Here is a 17,860-nt window from a genome sequence, read left to right as displayed (position 1 = left end):
TTCCACATGGTATAGTTGACACCACAAAATACTGGAGGGCTGGAAAGTGACTGTCCCTCAACGAATGGGGATACACCAATGTGAGCCATTGCGATCTTTTACAAAAACGTTTAAGTCAAGTGCAACGAGGCTCTGATACCAATTGTTAGAATTGGTGTATTCCCAAGAGGGGGGTGAATTGGAATTTTAAAATTTATCACCTAGGTTAAGCCGGATAAACAGCAGTATATACACAACCTAGGGTCTGCCTATTCAATTTCCAAATGCGTAGATAAGTATAATGTGAAATTTAAGTCATACGCATCATTCACCCATAACATACATGTGCGGCTAATATAAAGTGCGGAAATATAAATGAACACACGATATGTTATCGGGGTTCGGCCAACCGTGCCTACGTCCCCGCCTCAAGCTCGCAAGCTAGAGGATTCCACTAAAAGCTCACTTAAGGGTGGAGCGGCACCGTTTACAACCAGGTCAAATTAACACAGGGCTGACCTCAACCTTAACCAGGTCAATTAGCGGGGCTGACCTCAACCTACACGCCTTAACAGGACGACGCACCTAGCTTTCCTAACCGGGTCTAAGCCAATCCGGGACTATTCCAGGGCTAGTCTCCCTCTTCAGGCCCGTGCCTGGAAATACAACCAATGTGTATTATACTGAAATGGTGCTTTCAAGTAAAGCAGATATGTACCCAAATTCGCGCAATAATATACACCACAAATATGAAATAATTTGTAAGCTCAATGTGGTCAATATGGTTCAACTCTCAAAGTATATTCTATCAGTGTAATGTGTACGTGAGAGTGTCGAACTAACAGTCTTTGTATCACAAGATATGTTCAATAAATAGGTTCACACAAAGATGTCAAGTCTTGTATATTTCGATCATTTAGATATTTCAAGCATGTAAGTATTAAACGATGTATATGCTTGATTTGCAAAAGACGTGTAATCTTTGTATTCAGCAAATGATATATGAGTGAAAGAATGTTGCAACAAAGATCACAATCACACATGCAAATATCTCTTCAAAGTATTTTGCAACATAAAAGTACAATAGATATTTGAAAGTGTTTTGAAAAGTTTTTGCAGACAAAAACAAATACACTCTTCTCAAGATCTTGCAATGAAGGTGCAAGCTTAGAAGATCTAACAAGGTCTTCTTAGGAAATGCTTTATTAGCAGAAGCCTCCTAAGAATCCTAAGGTTTGGCTCTCAAGAAAGTCAAACGAGTAACACAAGGAGAGCAAACCTATTAAGCAAAACACTCAATCAACTTACAAAATATGTAGGCAATGCTAGAAGGCAAGTATGAGTGGTTTGAGTAATAAAATGAGTATTATAGGGTTTTGGTTTTTCAAAGAATTTTTCCCTAATCAAGGTGGCTAATCATCTACTAATCTTTGCAAATGAAGGCATATATATAGGCAAGGGAGAAAATATGACCGTTGGGGACCTATAGGGTATTATTAGAAAAGTTTAATGAAGTTTAGTGCATTTTAACCTTGTTTAGAAAAGTATTAACCACGGTAAAAATGGGAGCAACCCGAGAGGTCCGGTCGACCAAAAGTAGCTCGATCGACCGGGACTCAAGTAGCTCGGTCGACAGAGGGCATTTTGAACTAAGGGGTCGGTCGACCGGGTAAGGGCGATTTTTGAAATCTCCAAGTTTCGGTCAACCGAGGCCTTTTTGAACTGCACGGCTCGGTCGACCGAGTTGTTGGGAATTCTCCCGAGGCGCTTCGGTCGACCGAGTTGTTGGAGTACAAAAGTGGTCGGTCGACCGGGGGGTCAAATAGTTGACTCCCAGGTGGTTCGGTCGACCGAGGTCAAATGACCTGTAAGGGGTCGGTCGACCGGGACCGGGTCAAATAGTTGACCCGGACCGGTTTCGGTCGACCGGGCCAATTTGAACTGTTTGGCTCGGTCGACCGAAAGTGCACCAAGTGTGCATTTCGGTCCCGAATTGACCCAACTCAATCAATTTTAAGTGCCTAATAAACATATGTGCATATGTGTGTGTCCTAAGGCCACTTGGGGTCCAATTTGGAAGACACCGAAAAAGTCCGGTGTCGGTCGACCTTCGGTCGCCCGAAGGTACACTCTAAGGTCTTTCTATGGTTCGGTTTGAGCTTACAAAGTAAATCATTCATGTGATGTGTGTGAGCTTATTACAAACCGAAAAACCCTAATTACTATTACAGACAATTTCACTGGAAAATATTTCAATTAAGAGTTTATGAAACTGTCTTCAAGCCTTTCTTGCTTTGTGCACATCTTGATCTTGTCATTCTTGATTCCTGCACAAAAACTCAATTACCCATTAGATACAATGAGTATTTGTCATAATCAAAACCGGGCGTGACACGTAAGGTCAACAATAACCATACTAAAATTTCCTAGCATAACATGTTTCCCTTACCTGACTATCTGAGTACTAATTGCTATTTATAATCCCACGTGTGTGGCATTCATAATTTCAACATCTTGAGATAATACACATGTAATTTCCCAATCAAACAACTGAATTCACCTAGATAATTTTCACATACATATTTCCCCAAATCCACATATGCACAATTCCTAAACTGTAAATCATGTATCATTTTACCTGGGTTCTTAAAATATTACCCATTGGGGTCCCCTAAACACCCTAGAAAATGTAATACCCTGATTTTACTTCACAAAACCCCAGTATATTCTTATATAATACAAAATCGGGGCTCAAATGAATTTGGTAATACTAACAATACTCAAATAATCTACTTACCCTGGTTTTGGGATTGTTCTCAAACTTCTCAAATCAACATTTCGCTCCGGCTATATTGTAGAAAATCTCCCCAAGATCACCATGGTAGCTTCTAATCATCGAACCGGAGAGACGGAACTGGAAACTAAGAGGGAAGTGAGAGAATACGTTTTCTAGAGAGAGAGAGACAGAGAAGAATTATGCCTGAAATTCCCGCAGAAAAATGATTTTCGGCTTTATATAGAAAGTTTGTCCACGTGGACTCGTCGACAAGTCAATAAAGGAAGCTCGTTGACGAACACCTTCTCCTCATTGACAAGTTTCAGGTTCTGGAATTATGAAGCCAACATTTAAGGCCATTGATCTGCCCGAAATTATGAAGTCATCAGAAGAAGAAATTTCAACACTCGAACTGAAACCATTACCTGAAGACCTGAAATATGTTTTCCTGGGTCCAGTAGACGACACATTCCCTGTGGTAATTTCTTCTCACCCTACTCTTAAACAAGAAACTGAGCTATTGCAGGTACTAAGGAAGCATCGCAAAGTGATAGGATGGACCATTGCAGACATCAAGGGTATCAACCCCTCAATTTGCACTCACAACATCTTCCTTGAAGGAGACGCTAAGCCAGTTTGAGATGTACAATGGAGGCTGAATCCAACCATGAAGGAGGTGGTAAAGAACGAAGTGCTAAAATTATTAGCTGCTGATATCGTCTATTCGATCTCCGACAGCAAATGGGTAAGCCCGGCACAGGTAGTTCTAAAAAAATCTAGTTTAACTATCATTGAAAATGCTAATGGAGATTTGATCCCATCTAGGAAAGTAACAGGTTAGAGAATGTGCATTGACTATCATAAATTGAATTTGGTTAGTTGAAAAGATCACTTCCCATTACTTTCCTAAATCAGATACTCGAAAAAGTAGCTGGTAATTCCTTTTACTGTTTCTTGGATGGATTTTATGATTATTACCAAATTGTTGTAGCACTTGAGGATCAAGAGAAGACTACCTTCACTTGTCCCTTTGGTACTTTCGCCTTTCGCAGAATGCCACTCGGTCTATGCAATGCATTTGCTACTTTCCAGCATTGCATGATGAATATTTTCTCTGATATGTTAGATGATATGTGTGAAATTTTTATGGATGACTTTTCTGTGTTTGGTAAGTCCTTTGATATTTATTTGAAAAAATTTGACTGCTATTTTGAAAAGATGTGAGGAAAAGAATTTGCTTGTGAATTTGGAAATTTTTCATATTTATGGTAAGTAGTGGTTTAGTGCTTGGTCATTTGGTTTTTGAGTAGAGGTTGACAGGGCCAAGGTAGAGCTGATTTCCAAATTACCTATCCCTAAGACAGTTAGGGATATCCATTATTTCTTTGGTCATGTCGGCTTCTGTAGGCATTTTATTTAGGGTTTTAGTAGTATTGCTTAACCATTATGTACTTTATTGCAGAATGAGATTGAATTCTTATGGATTGATGAATGTCAACAGGCTTTTGAAAAGCTAAAGAAACATTTGACTATTGCGCTTATCATGCAACCTCTTTGGTGGGACTTGCCATTCAAAATCATGACTGATGCTAGTGACTACGCCCTAAGTGTCGTTATGGGTCAAAGAATTGATAACAAGTCGTCTGTCATTTATTATGTGAGTTAAACTTTGAATGATGCTCAGAAAAATTATACCACCACTAAGAAGAAATTGTTAGCTATTATATTTTCCTTAAAAAATTTTGTTCTTATGTCATTGGATCGCCTGTTATTATTTTTACTGATCACTCTACTTTGAAATAATTGTTAACAAAGAAAGATGCTAAACCCAGGTTGATCAGATGGATTCTACTTCTCCAGGAATTTGACATCACTATTTGAGATAAAAAGGGTGTGGAAAATGTTGTAGCTAACCATCTCTCTCATTTGCAGCCACCTGATGTGTCTGTATCTCCCTCTCCCTTAAATGATGATTTTCCTGATGAGCATTTTTTGCAGTGTTATGCGCTCCGTGGTTTGCCAATATTGTGAATTACCTTGTCATTGACCGAATGTTAGAACATTCGTTAACTCAAGATAAGCGTAAGTTCTTTGCAGAGGTACGACATTATTATTTTGACAATCCATATCTGTTTAAATACTGCTCTGACCAGTTGGTTCGTAAATGTGTGTCTGATGATGAATTCATTTCTGTGATGTATTTTTGTCATAGTGGAGCATGTAGAGGTCATTTTTTTGCAAAGAAAACCGTTTTAAAAATTTTGCAAAGTGGACTCTATTGGCCTACTATGTTCAAAGATGTTGAGAGTTTTTGTAAAACCTGTTAGGCTTATCAGAAATTAGGGAAAATTAACGCAAAGAATGAAATGCCTATGTCTCCCATTTTGACTCTTGAAATTTTTGACTGTTGGGCCTTGAATTTATGGGACCATTCCCAAACCCTTTTGGACATTCTTACATTTTAGTTATTATGAACTATGTTTCCAAATGGGTGGAAGCTATACCTTGTAGAACAAATGACCATAGGGTTGTCATCAGTTTTCTCAAGGAGTTATTTACACGTTTTGGCATGCCCAATGTGATCATTAGTGATGGAGGGTTGCATTTTTATAACAAACCTTTTGAAAAACTCATACAAAAGTATGGAATGACCCATAAGGTGTCTGCTCTGTACCACCCTCAGACTAATGGTCAAGTTGAGTTGGCCAATAGAGAGATCAAAATTATACTTGAGAAAATCGTGCATCCTAATCGAAAGGACTGATAAAAAAAACTTGTTGATGCACTCTGGGGCCACTGAATGACTTTCAAGACAAACTTAGGGATGTCTCCCTACAGGTTAGTTTATGGTAAGGCATGTCATTTACCTGTTGAAATTCAGCATCGTGTTTTATGGGCTATAAAATAGATTAACTTTTCACTTAATGATGCCAAGGGTTTAAGCAAATTGCAGGTATGTGAGCTTGAACAGTTTAGGAGGGAAGTTTACGACAATGCCCACTTAGCCAAAGAGCAGATGAAGTTGCTACATGATAGGAAAATCAAATACAAACAACTTTTCCTTTCTCAGCAAGTGCTTCTCTATGACTTTAGATTGCATGTGTTTCCTGGGAAACTGAAGTCCCGATAGGGTGGCCTATACGTCGTTGAAAAAGTTCATTCTCATGGTGCTGTAGAGATTCTAGATCCAAAGAGTGGCAACTGCTTCACAGTCAATGGATAGCGTCTAAAGCCCTTCATGACTCCATTTGATCCAAATAAAGAGGTCTTCCTTTTGCAAGACCCTAGGGGAGTCCTCTAACCTTTCTATTTTACTGTTTTTCTTTTTCATTTTTTCTTTTTATTTTATTTCTTTTTATTTGCATCTCTCTTTTCTTTTTTTGTCGCATTAGTTGGTAGTGATTCTCTATTAGTTTGTTCACCTATGCACAGTTTTTTCTATTCCCCTATGCTTTCACACTGAGGACAATGTTCCACTTTAGTTGGGGGGTGAGCCTTTGCATGTGACACTGTGCACGTATACATACTGGATTTTATATATCAAATTGAAAAAAAAAACAAGAAAGAAAGAAAGAAAGAGTATTGAGGATAAACGATTATCCCATGATTAACACTGACATATACCCTTCACATACTTGCATATAACTTAAGAATTACACACTTGAGTCATTTATGTGTAGTTTCTCTTTATATGACTTTGTAATTCGATGAAAAATTGATTGGTAGTACACTCGTGTTAATCTGAATATATAAACTCTTGTATTTACATGGCATCACACGAGGCTGAATAGACACGTTCACGTGATTCATTGTACTTAGGGTTCCTTGTGAGCACTGAGAGAACACCCGTGGCGACTATGACACCTTGTGAGATATCCTTGAGTTATTTATCGTCCTTTTGAGTGAACATCAAATCAGAGTTCACAAAACTCAGTTCTCTTTTCTTCTGGACAATTCTTTGTACACTAGTCTCTGTTTTTGATTTGCTAGCCTAGAGGTGACATCTAGTGGGGAGATAAAAACCTAGGTCTTGTAGCCTACTTAAAATGTGAAGGCTAACCACCCCTAAAAATAGACTTAGTTCATGGACCACTGTTCGAGCTTAATTCCTATTGATGGTATGAAGAAAACAAAAGAAGTGTAATGATTGTCCTAATTGACCAAGTAAAGACGGAAATTGAAGAATGAGTAGAAGAAAGAAAAGGAAAAAATAGAAATGCACATGAAGTGAAAGGTTAATACTTGCTCAACACAAATACCACAAAAAGTCATGGACATGACACGTGTTCTCCACATATGAAGACTCTTCAATCGCTTAATGCCTAAGATGTATTCACACCAAGTTTATGAATAAGTTGATCTAGGGTGGTCTCGATTAGACATGACGAGTAAGTGAGAAGATGTTAGGGTGAAGGACCCGACACCTTATAGATAGGCTAGACCCTTCTCAAACTAGTCCACACTCCATATACTTAGCATTTGTTCATTACAATACGTGGGATGTTTGATCGCGACACTCCTCCTCACATATAACGGGTGAACCCATTCTTTTTGAGTGTTTTTTAGGGTATACCAGTTAGGCCGAGTCAAAACGACCGTTCTATAAGTGTCCACTGGTATCCTAGGTGTAATGAGTCACACACATCACAAATTCCTCGAGATGTCACCTATTTATACTCGAACTTATATGATCGCATTAGCTCTGAATTGTACTACTGGTTAACTTTATGTGAGTATACTGTTCTTAAATGCTATATAATGATGAAACTTGCATGAGTGACATGCTTCGGAATTGTGTGCATTGAATATGAACGAGCTTACGTGAAATTTAGTTATATTCTTGTATGTGAAATAGTATGGTTGTGTCGCATGTGTATCCATGTTGTTGGAGTTAGTATTTATGAATATCGTCCTGAAATTCATTCACGTTATTTGCTAAAGACTAGTAAAACGTTAGTTGGGGGGTGTGATTACGCGCTTAAACTGCGTAATTAGGTACTTTACTTCATGCATTGGGGCTTATATTTTTAATTAAATACCTAATTACTCTTAATATTTTAACACGGTGTCCTAATTGTAATATTTGAGTTTTATTAAGCAATTTATGAATTTTTGACATTTTTTTATCGCAAGAAATTATCAAGAGCTAAAACTAGTACCAATTTGTAATTTGAGCATAATTTTCCCATTCAAGCTCCAATTGAGACGATTCGAAATCTTGGAGAAATATGAGAAGATTATTTACAACTTCTGTGTTTTGAGTTTTGAGAGAAACGGACTCTAGAATGGTCAAAATCATCCATGTTCGCTCAAGAAGAAAAGGAAGATAAAAAAGAAAAGAAAAAAAATATATGTATATATATATATATATGTATATAAATATAATTACCTGATGTGACCTGGTCATGCAGCTGGGTCCGGACCCTTTCCTAGCTGGGCGTATGGCATTCCCACCTCTCCCTATATATTTCTTTTTTTTTTCTTTCCTTCAGGAGGCTGCACCCCCTCTTCTTCTCCCTTACTCTCAGCTCTCTTCCTTCCCTCAACTCTCTCTCCTATCTGCCATAGCCGGCAACCCCCAGCCATTCTTCCTCCTTCCCTTCCTCTTCCCCTTTCTCATTACTCTCTCGCTGTCTCTCCCTACTCTCCCTCTTCTCTCCCTCTCTTCTCTCCCCCTTTACCTTGCTAATCCCCTCCTGCCACAACCTCCATCACTGCTGCTGCTGTTTGTGAGCTTCTCTAGCCGAGAAGCCCCTCTGTTGCTCATCCCCCAACGGCTGCTGTTGCGGCTGAAGCTGTTGTTGCAACTGCCTCTCCTCCATCTTGGCTACCGCCAAGAACTTCAGCCAAGCCTCTTGCCGAGACAACCAGTTGTGCTACTGCCTGCCATACCCCGGTTTCCCTCCAAGTTCATGGCCAGCCACCTCGAGAGCCTCCTCCATCTTGGCTGCTGCCAAGAACTTTAGCCGAGCCTCCTGTCTTGCTGCCACGGCTGCTGAACCCGAGCCACAGCCAGCTGTGGTTTTTTTATCTGCTCTCTCTCTCTCTCTCTCCTCCTTTCCCTTATTTATATTTAAATGAATCGTATTAGTTTTTTTTTATTGAGTATTAATTAAAGTTGTAATTTTTAAATCTTGTTTGGGGTATTATTATTGTTCAAGTTTTTTTTTCTCTCAAGTAAATTTAGCATTAGATTTAATTATTGTTTGAGTTATTTAGTTAATTAATTAAAGTCTAGTTTGGTTCTAAAAAAAAGGATAAAATACAAAAAGAAAAAAATATATATTTTTTTAGAAGTTAAATTAGTAGTTTTTCTTAAATTTTAAAACTTGTTTGTTGAAGTTCAATTTAGTTTAGAGTTAATCTTATTAAAGTTTCCATTTTTTTTTGTTATTGTTTAAGTTATCAAAGCCTTAATTTTTGTTCGAGTTCTTATTTGCGTTTAATTTTTAATCTTGATTCAAGTTTTTGATTTTATTAGAAGTTTGGTTTTATTGTTCGCATTTGAGTTTGATTGAGTTTTCATTATTGCGTGTTATAATTACGTGTTAAAGTTATTGTCTTTAGTTTTTATTCCGGAGTTTAAATGCATGTTTCAATTCTGGCCTGATTAAGAGTAGGATTTTCGTTTCTCGTTATTAAATTCAGTGCATGTTAGGATTAGAATTTAATTTGCATGTTCGTTTAATTTGTCAAAAGAAATCTTAAATAACCAGAGAACTCGAATCTAAACTGAGTTCAGTAAATTTTTATTTTCGATTGGAAATATGTAAAATTTGAAATTTAACCGCATTCCCTGAGGAGACGATCTAGCCTTTAGACTGAATATTACATGACAAAACTCCTAAACTTAGGATAGTTTATGAGCTGCTCATTTTTAGAGTGAGTCAACCTCAGTTAAACTTTTTCCAAAATGACTAATGTGTTCTGAACGGTTATATTTTTGGGAAATTCTATATATACCTCCTCATTTGCAAAAATTAGTTAAAGATTAGCAATCTTAATTAGCAAAAATCCTCTGAAATTTTAAAAATCCTACTTCCATTTTTAAGCCTCTTACACTTATTCTTACTTACTTTTATTGCTTAATCTTTTTGCACCCTTCTCTTGTTCTTTATTGATTGAGATTATTTTATTAAAGAACAAAGCTTCAAGTTTCCTTGGGAGACTTGTTTAATAAGTCTTCCCTAGGAATACTTCATTAAGCTTTTGAGTTTTGCATTGTCCTTGCAATACTCAAGGAGTTCATATTGGATTTTGATTGCTAAAAATATTTCACACATCATTTTCATAAATATCTCTTGTGGTTGTCTTTGAGAAATATATTTTGAGATATTCGCTAGAGTGCCAAAAAATCTTTGTTGCTATATCATTTGTTTGATATCATCATCTTGACACAAAAATTAAATAATTTTTACAAATCATTTTTAAATATCTCTTGTGGTTTATATTGAGAAAAACATTTGTTGAGATATTTGAAACATACTTGTGATCTTTGTTGTTGTGCTGTGATTGAGAATATTATTTTGACACAAAGATCTTATCACTTACACTCTCACATACTGATTGCATTATTTGCATAAAACTTTGAGAGTAGATACTAAGACCACATTGAGCTTATCTTATCATATCATTCGATGGTGTATTGATTAGATTGGTACATAATCTGCTTAGTTAAGAAGCATACTTGTTGTACGCAAATTTGTTTGAGAAATTTATTATATTACAGGCATGACTTGAGGGGGTGGTAATCCAACCCAATAAGGATTGGTTGTTAAAGGTTGAGGTCAGCCCTGTGCTAATTGACCAGGTTGTTCAGGTGCCGCTCCACCCGTTAAGTGAGCTTATAGTGGTAATCCTTGTGCTTGTTAGCCAAGGCGGGGACTTAGGCTATTTGCCGAACCTTGATAACATTTCTGGTGTCGTCTCCTTTACTGCTTTATTGTGCATGCTTGGTTAAATTTCTATTGTAGTTTAAATTCCATTGTATATTTACATTGATTTATTTTATATGCACTAGATTGATCTTAGGTTTGTGTAATACTGCTGCTAGTGGATTGACCTAGGAGATAAAATTTTTAAATACCAATTCATCCCCTATTGGGATTGCACCAAAGCTAACAAAAATAATAAGTATTTATAGAGTAGTAAAGTATATTACCATTTTCTAAGTTTCTTGCCGTATTTCTCAAGTATTCTCCAAGTTTAGGAGTCAACAAATCAATTTTAGAAACTTTTCCAACACTGTTTCAAAGTTAAAACATGAACTTCAGTCGATTGTGCCTCGAGGGTTAAGTCGCCTGAGCTTTTTAAGTTTAGCATATTTTGAAAACTCAATGTTGAGTCAGTCGATTGAACGTTGAGGGTTAGTCACCTGTCTCGGTTCTGTTTGCTTAAAAAACATTAGCACAAAAATTTCAGTTGCCTAATGTAAATTCATCAGTCACCTGTCCTGCTTGCAACTTTTTTTTTTTTTTTTCAAAATTTGATTTCAAAACTTTACTTTGATCTTGGAAAACGTAAGTGAGACTTTATGAAAATATTTTCCATGATTTAAAATCAGGTCTCTAAGTCACTGAAATTTCCTAAGAGTTTCATGCATCAATATTGAATTTGTGAAGTACTTACATAAGACTTATATATGATCAAACTATCTTAAATACGAAGTCTTCATGCTTTGGCTTGCTCTTTATATCCAACTCGAAGCTTTTTATCTTCAATAAGCTTTAACTTCATCGACCTTTATAACTTTAAGTACAAGTCTTATTGAAACTCTTCAAACACTCTATTTTGATCGCTATGCAAGCTTTTGAGTCCTAAAACTTTACTTAAACAAACATGTTAGATACCTTTGATTTGTTATCATTAAAACAAGATTCTAAGTCTTATTATGCCAATAGGAGAGATTATTTTTTCCCTTAATTTGGATTAAGAATTCTACTTGGAAAAAATAAAAAGAAAGGAAAATAAGGAGGAAACTCAGTTTGCCCTATATTTCCTTTCTATATTAAATATTATCAAAAATAAGATTTATTTTAATATAGTTAAAAGTTAAGAAAAACTAAACATTAATGATGTGTAAAATCGAAATTTTTTTATGAATTTGATATATGTTTTATTTTTTTTTTCTCACTTTTCTCGATAACCAAACATGAAATGTGATTCCTTGATATTTTCTTTTCCTTTTCCCAATATTTTCTTGAGTTCCAAATAGAGTCTTAAAATTTTTTTTTTGAAGGAAAATATTTGACATCCAAGCCTTAGGGCTCATTTGGATAAAAAAAAAAAAAAAAACATTGGTTGGGAAAAGAAAAACAAAGGAAATTAAAAAGGAAACTCATTTTTCATTATATTTTTTCTTCTATACCAAATGTTGCTAAAATTTTTTTTTTTAAAAATTAATATGGTTAAAAATTAAGAAAACTCAAATATAAGTGGTGTGTAAAATTATATTTTTATTTGTTGATTTGATTTTTTCTCAATTTACTTGATAATCAAATATGAAAAAAAATAAATTTCTTCATGTTTTTCTTTTCCTTCAATAAGATTTTTCAAATTTCAAACGAGACAGGAAATTTTTACGTGATTCGACTATACCTACTCCATGGGCGAAAGGGATAAAAAACTTCACTATCTCGGGGAGGAATTACAAGATGATTTGGAGTCAGTCTTGTACAAAATATCTCTCTTTTCTCTGTCTCCCCTCTTCTCTAATCCTTTCTATATGCTCCTCACTTCAAGCATACAATATGCATATATAAGCATGCTATATGTATGTGTATTCAAATGAGAAGGAAGAAGTGCCCTTTTATAGGGCAATAAGGATGGAACGTAATTTATGGTGGTGGGAAAACGAAGGGATGATAGCCATTAACCCCTTATAGTTTTCATAATACTTCCCCTTGAATGTCACTCATATATTAACTCATTCTGTTAAGATCTTTAAGATGCTCTATTACGATAAGAAGAATCAATTTCTTGAATGTTGGAGTAGGAAAAGTTTTGGTGAATAAATCTGCTAGATTATCACTTGATCAGATCTGTTGAACATCTATATCACCATTTTTCTGGAGTTCATGTGTATAGAAGAATTTTGGAGAGATATGCTTTGTTTTGTCACCCTTTATGTATCCTCCTCTTAGTTGAGCTATACATGCAGCGTTGTTTTCATATAAAACTGTTGGAATATTCTTGATTGATTGAAGATTATAATTTTCTTGGATATGAGAGATCATTGATCTGAATGATACGCATTCTCTACTAGTTTCATGGATAGCTAGTATTTCAAAATGATTGGAGGATGTTGCTGTAATCATCTATTTTATTATTTTCAAAGATATAACAGTTTTTCTGCAAAGAAATACATATCCAGTTTGAGATTTAGTATTGTGAGGATCAGATAGATATCCAGCATCTGCATATACTACTAAATGAGATTTGGAATCAAATGAGTAGAATAGACCCAAATCAGATGCACCTCTTAAGTAGCGTAGAATGTGCTTAATTCCATTCTAGTGTCGCCGAGTAAGAGTAAAGTTATATCGTGCTAGTAGATTTACAGAAAATGTAATATCGGGTATTGTACAATTGGTCAGATACATTAGAGAGCCGATAGCACTTAAATATGGTACTTCAGGACCAAGTAATTCCTCCCCCTCATCATAAGGTCAAAATGGATCTTTCTTAACATCAAGTGATCGCACCATCATTGGAGATCCCAAAGGATGAATTTTATTCATATAAACTTGCCTTAATACCTTTTCAGTATATTTAGATTGATGAACAAGAATTCCGCCATTTACATGTTCAATCTGTAAGCCAAGACAATATTTTGTCTTTCCTAAATCTTTCATCTCAAATTCCGCCATTAAATAATTAGCAACTTTCGTGAGCTCTTTAGGATTCCCAACTAAATTCAAATCATCAACATAAAATAACAATTATAATAAATCCAGATTCTGATCTTTTAATAAAAATACATGGACAAAGTGGATCATTTATGAAACCTTCTTTCACAAGGTACTCACTTAATCGATTGTATCACATGCGTCCAGATTGCTTCAATCCATATAAAGAATGTTGGAGTTTAATTGAATGTAAACTTTTAGGTTTTGCTTCAGGAAATTTTAAATCTTTCTGGGATTTTCATATAAATTTCATTATCCAATGATCTATATAGGTATGCTATTACTATGTCCATAAGACGCATGCTCTGTTGTTCAGTGACTGCTAGTCCAATTAAGAATTTGAAAGTGATTTCATCCATTATGGGAGAATATGTCTCCTCATAATCAATTCTGGGTTTCTGCGAGAAACTTTGTACCACAAGCCTTGCTTTATATCGAGTAATTTCATAATTTTCATTTTGCTTGCGCATAAATACCCATTTGTATCCAACGGGTTGGACATCTTCTAGTGTTTAGACTACAAGTTCAAAAACTTCTATTTTTAATAAAGAGTTTAATTCTAATGTGATAATCTCTTTCCATTTTGGCCAATCACTTCTATATCAACATTTAGTAACAGATTTAGGTTTAGGATCCTCATTACTTCTGGTAATGTTAGTAGCTACTACATATGCAAATGTGTTTTTGACAACAACTTTATTTCCATCCCATATTTCTCCTGTGTAATGAATTGAGATCTCATTATTATTTCCAGGTACTTGTCCCTTTTCAAGGGATGTTTTTTCAAGAGATTCCTCTTTAGGAGGTTTCATTCTATGAATTTTATTTTTAGGAGAAATGGGTTTATGAATGTCGAATGGATTATCCACCTCTGTAACCTCTTCTGGAGTGTTTATAAATTTCAATCTTCTCATTCTGGAAGTTTTATCTTTTGCACCAACAGGTCTTCCATGCTTAACTTGTGGTTTAGGTTCATTAGCCAGTTGTTGTCCTTTAGGGACATCAATATGTGCTAGAATATTTGCAGCATGTATATGAGATTTTAATATGACCTTAGTATCTACAAAAGAATCTCGTAACTGATTTGCAATGCCTTGCAAATGCATAATCTTTTTAACCTCAAGTTCACTATATGATTTGTGCGAGAATCTAAATGAGATAAACTCATGGCATTCCATATGATTTCACGTTGTGCTTCAGACACTAATTTTTCTCCCCCTAATGTAGGGAATACTATTTCATTAAAATGATAATTAATTTCCTTTAAGAGCAAGCAATGCATATGAAATCATTTGATAAAAGAATCCTGTTCTTTTAGTGAATGACCATGTTAATTTTTTAATGATTCTTCGCATCATTAGATCTCTATGATGTGCAAGATAATCATGTCAAAGTGTAAATAACTTTGAGTTGTTACACTTATGATACAAGATATTATATAATTTTATTGCTGCTTTAATCTTTGGATAATACAGTCCAAAAGATAAAGTGGTCAATTTTTCTAAAATCTATTTCTTCTCATAAACAATATAAATAGTATAAAGGAAATCTTTACTGCTTTCATTTGTAGTTTCAATGTAATATTCATTAAATCTTTAAAGTTTAATAGATTTCTTCTATATCTGCTGGAATATAAACTTTCATCAATTTGTAATAAAGTACCATTGGGTAACTTTATATTAACTCTTCCAAAACCTTCAATCAAATTTGTAAAAATAGATATTGTTTTGACATTTATTGAAAATATATTCAAGTAATTAAAATATTATCTATCTCAAAAAGTTGTGTGTGTTGTATTTCTTTAACTAAACAAACTTTTTCCTTAAAATTGATCAAAGCAATGATAAATCTAAACAAAACATTGCTTACTTTGCATTATTATTTGATTTTCAAGAAAATCGGCAACATTTATTTTACTTCTTTACTATTTTTTTTTTTTTTTGTCATTTATAAAGGCTTGGTATAGATCTACCAACTACCTCAACGTACGACAAGTATGCAACCAATGATCTTTTTCTTCGCGTCTGAAGTATTCATTTCATGATGTGTATCATTGATTCTCCCGCTTCTGGGAGTCATCCCTCTTCAAGGGTTATCCCTCTTCTGGGGGATCATATCCTCATATCTCGACGCCAATGATAATTTCAATCACGGCCATAACTATGCCCACAACCATACATTCGACCTCATTCTCGACCATGAGATGTATTCATATTCACTTCAGGAAATAGGGTCGAACCAATTAGACAAGTTTGGTAATATTTTATCAAAAACTCGTTATTTTGCTATAAAAATTCATAAAAATTAGAAGAAAATTCTAAAAAAATTGTTTTTGACTGTCACTATTTTCATTAATTGTCTTTTTGTTATTTTAATATTCGGGAAAAATATTGAAAACTTACAAAAAAAAAAAAATTACAAATAATCACAAAAAAATATTTTTGAGATCAAAATTGTTTTTTTACTTGGAAAAATCACATAAAAATTCAGAAAAATCAGGGAAAATTTCAAAAATGCTTTGAGGTCAAAAAAATGTTTTTGCTCACTTTTTTTTCATCATGACTAAATTCAAAAACCTCCTAAGGTTCCTTCAAAATATATTTTTCCTTACTTAGAAAAATCCTACAAATTTCAAAAGACCTAGGAGCATATTTTTATAATTTACTTTTTTTGATTTTCATATCTTGATGATTTAAAAGGGAGACATGGACTCTTCAAAGTATGGTATACCTCAGTTATGAGGGAATATAGATATTGTGTACATTTTTGTGTGATTTATTTCTTTACATGTGCATTTCATAAATTTACGAAATGGAGTAATTTTCAAAGGCTTATTAAATTTAATTCGTGAGATAATTTTTGATTAATTAGGTATCGTTTGTAGAACATATGTGTAGGGGGTGCTAATATTTTCCCATTGCGTAACCGAACAATCGAACCCGAATATGGTAACGTAGACCGATTCTACCCTTAATTAGGTAGTAATCAAGTGTTCTAACCACACTTCAAAATGTTAGTGGTGACTCCATTACACCATGTTTTGCACGATAATATTTTTAAAACCATACCTTGTTCTAGTTTGCATTCGAAAACGTCACGTCAATACTATTTTACCTTTTCAGCAGGTTGATTTGAACATCTCTTCAAGATGTTAAAAATATATCCTCTTTAGGAGATAAATATTTACTATTATTTTTATATATTAAATATATAGACAGGAAATTTAAATATATAGTGTCTCTTATAGAGATTAGATATATAGCCTCTTCAAAAGGACTATCTCTTTCAAGAGATCAAATATGTAAACGGAAAATTTAAATATATTGTCTCTTCAGGAGGGCTATCTTACCATTTTTTTAGAGATTAAATATATATAGCCTCTCGAAGAGGGCTATTTTACCATCTCTTATTGAGATTGATACAATATATATATATATGTGTGTGTGTGTGTGTGTGTGTGTGTGTGTGTGTGTGTGTGTGTGGTATAAAAATAAGATCGGCCATTAAGGCGATATTAATATATAGAAAAAAAAATTGTCCATTAAGGCGGTATAAATATATAAAAATATGTCAATTGGTTAGAGTTTCATGCTGATAACGTGTTATAAAAGATTTAGAAAATAAATAGAGACAAGACAAAAATTTTTACGTGGTTCGGCTATACTTACTTCATGAGCGGAAGAGATAAAAAATTTCATTATTTCGTGAGGAATTACAAGATTATTTGGAGCCGCCCTTGTACAAAGTATCTTTCTTCTCTCTATCTCTCATATTCTCTAATCCTTTCGATATACTTCTCACTTCAAGCATGAAATATGTATATATAAGCATGCTATATGTATGTGTATTCAAATGAGAGCGAGGGGGTGGGGTGCCCTTTTATAGGGCAATAAGGATGAGAAGGAATTTATGGTGGTGGAAAAACGAAGAGGTGACATTCATGAACCCTTTATGGTTTTCATAACATTACTCAAGCTTTTAAAAATCAAATTGGACCGGGAAGTTAAATCTCGTCTAACAAAAACCTGGCACATGTCTGATTTGGGTGTGGGGGGAAAATGGGAAACTTACCTCGACGGAGAACTGACTGAACTAGTACAAACCGGTTTGAACTAGTGCCACTTGAGTTCATTGCTAAGTTAATCCTGTTCATATTATTTTAATCTTAAAACTTGTTATTAAAGTACATATATGCCAA

The sequence above is a fragment of the Malania oleifera genome, chromosome 5 (genome assembly GCF_029873635.1).
Source record: "Malania oleifera isolate guangnan ecotype guangnan chromosome 5, ASM2987363v1, whole genome shotgun sequence".
Lineage (NCBI taxonomy): Eukaryota > Viridiplantae > Streptophyta > Magnoliopsida > Santalales > Ximeniaceae > Malania > Malania oleifera.
Note: the sequence above shows the minus strand (reverse complement) of the source record.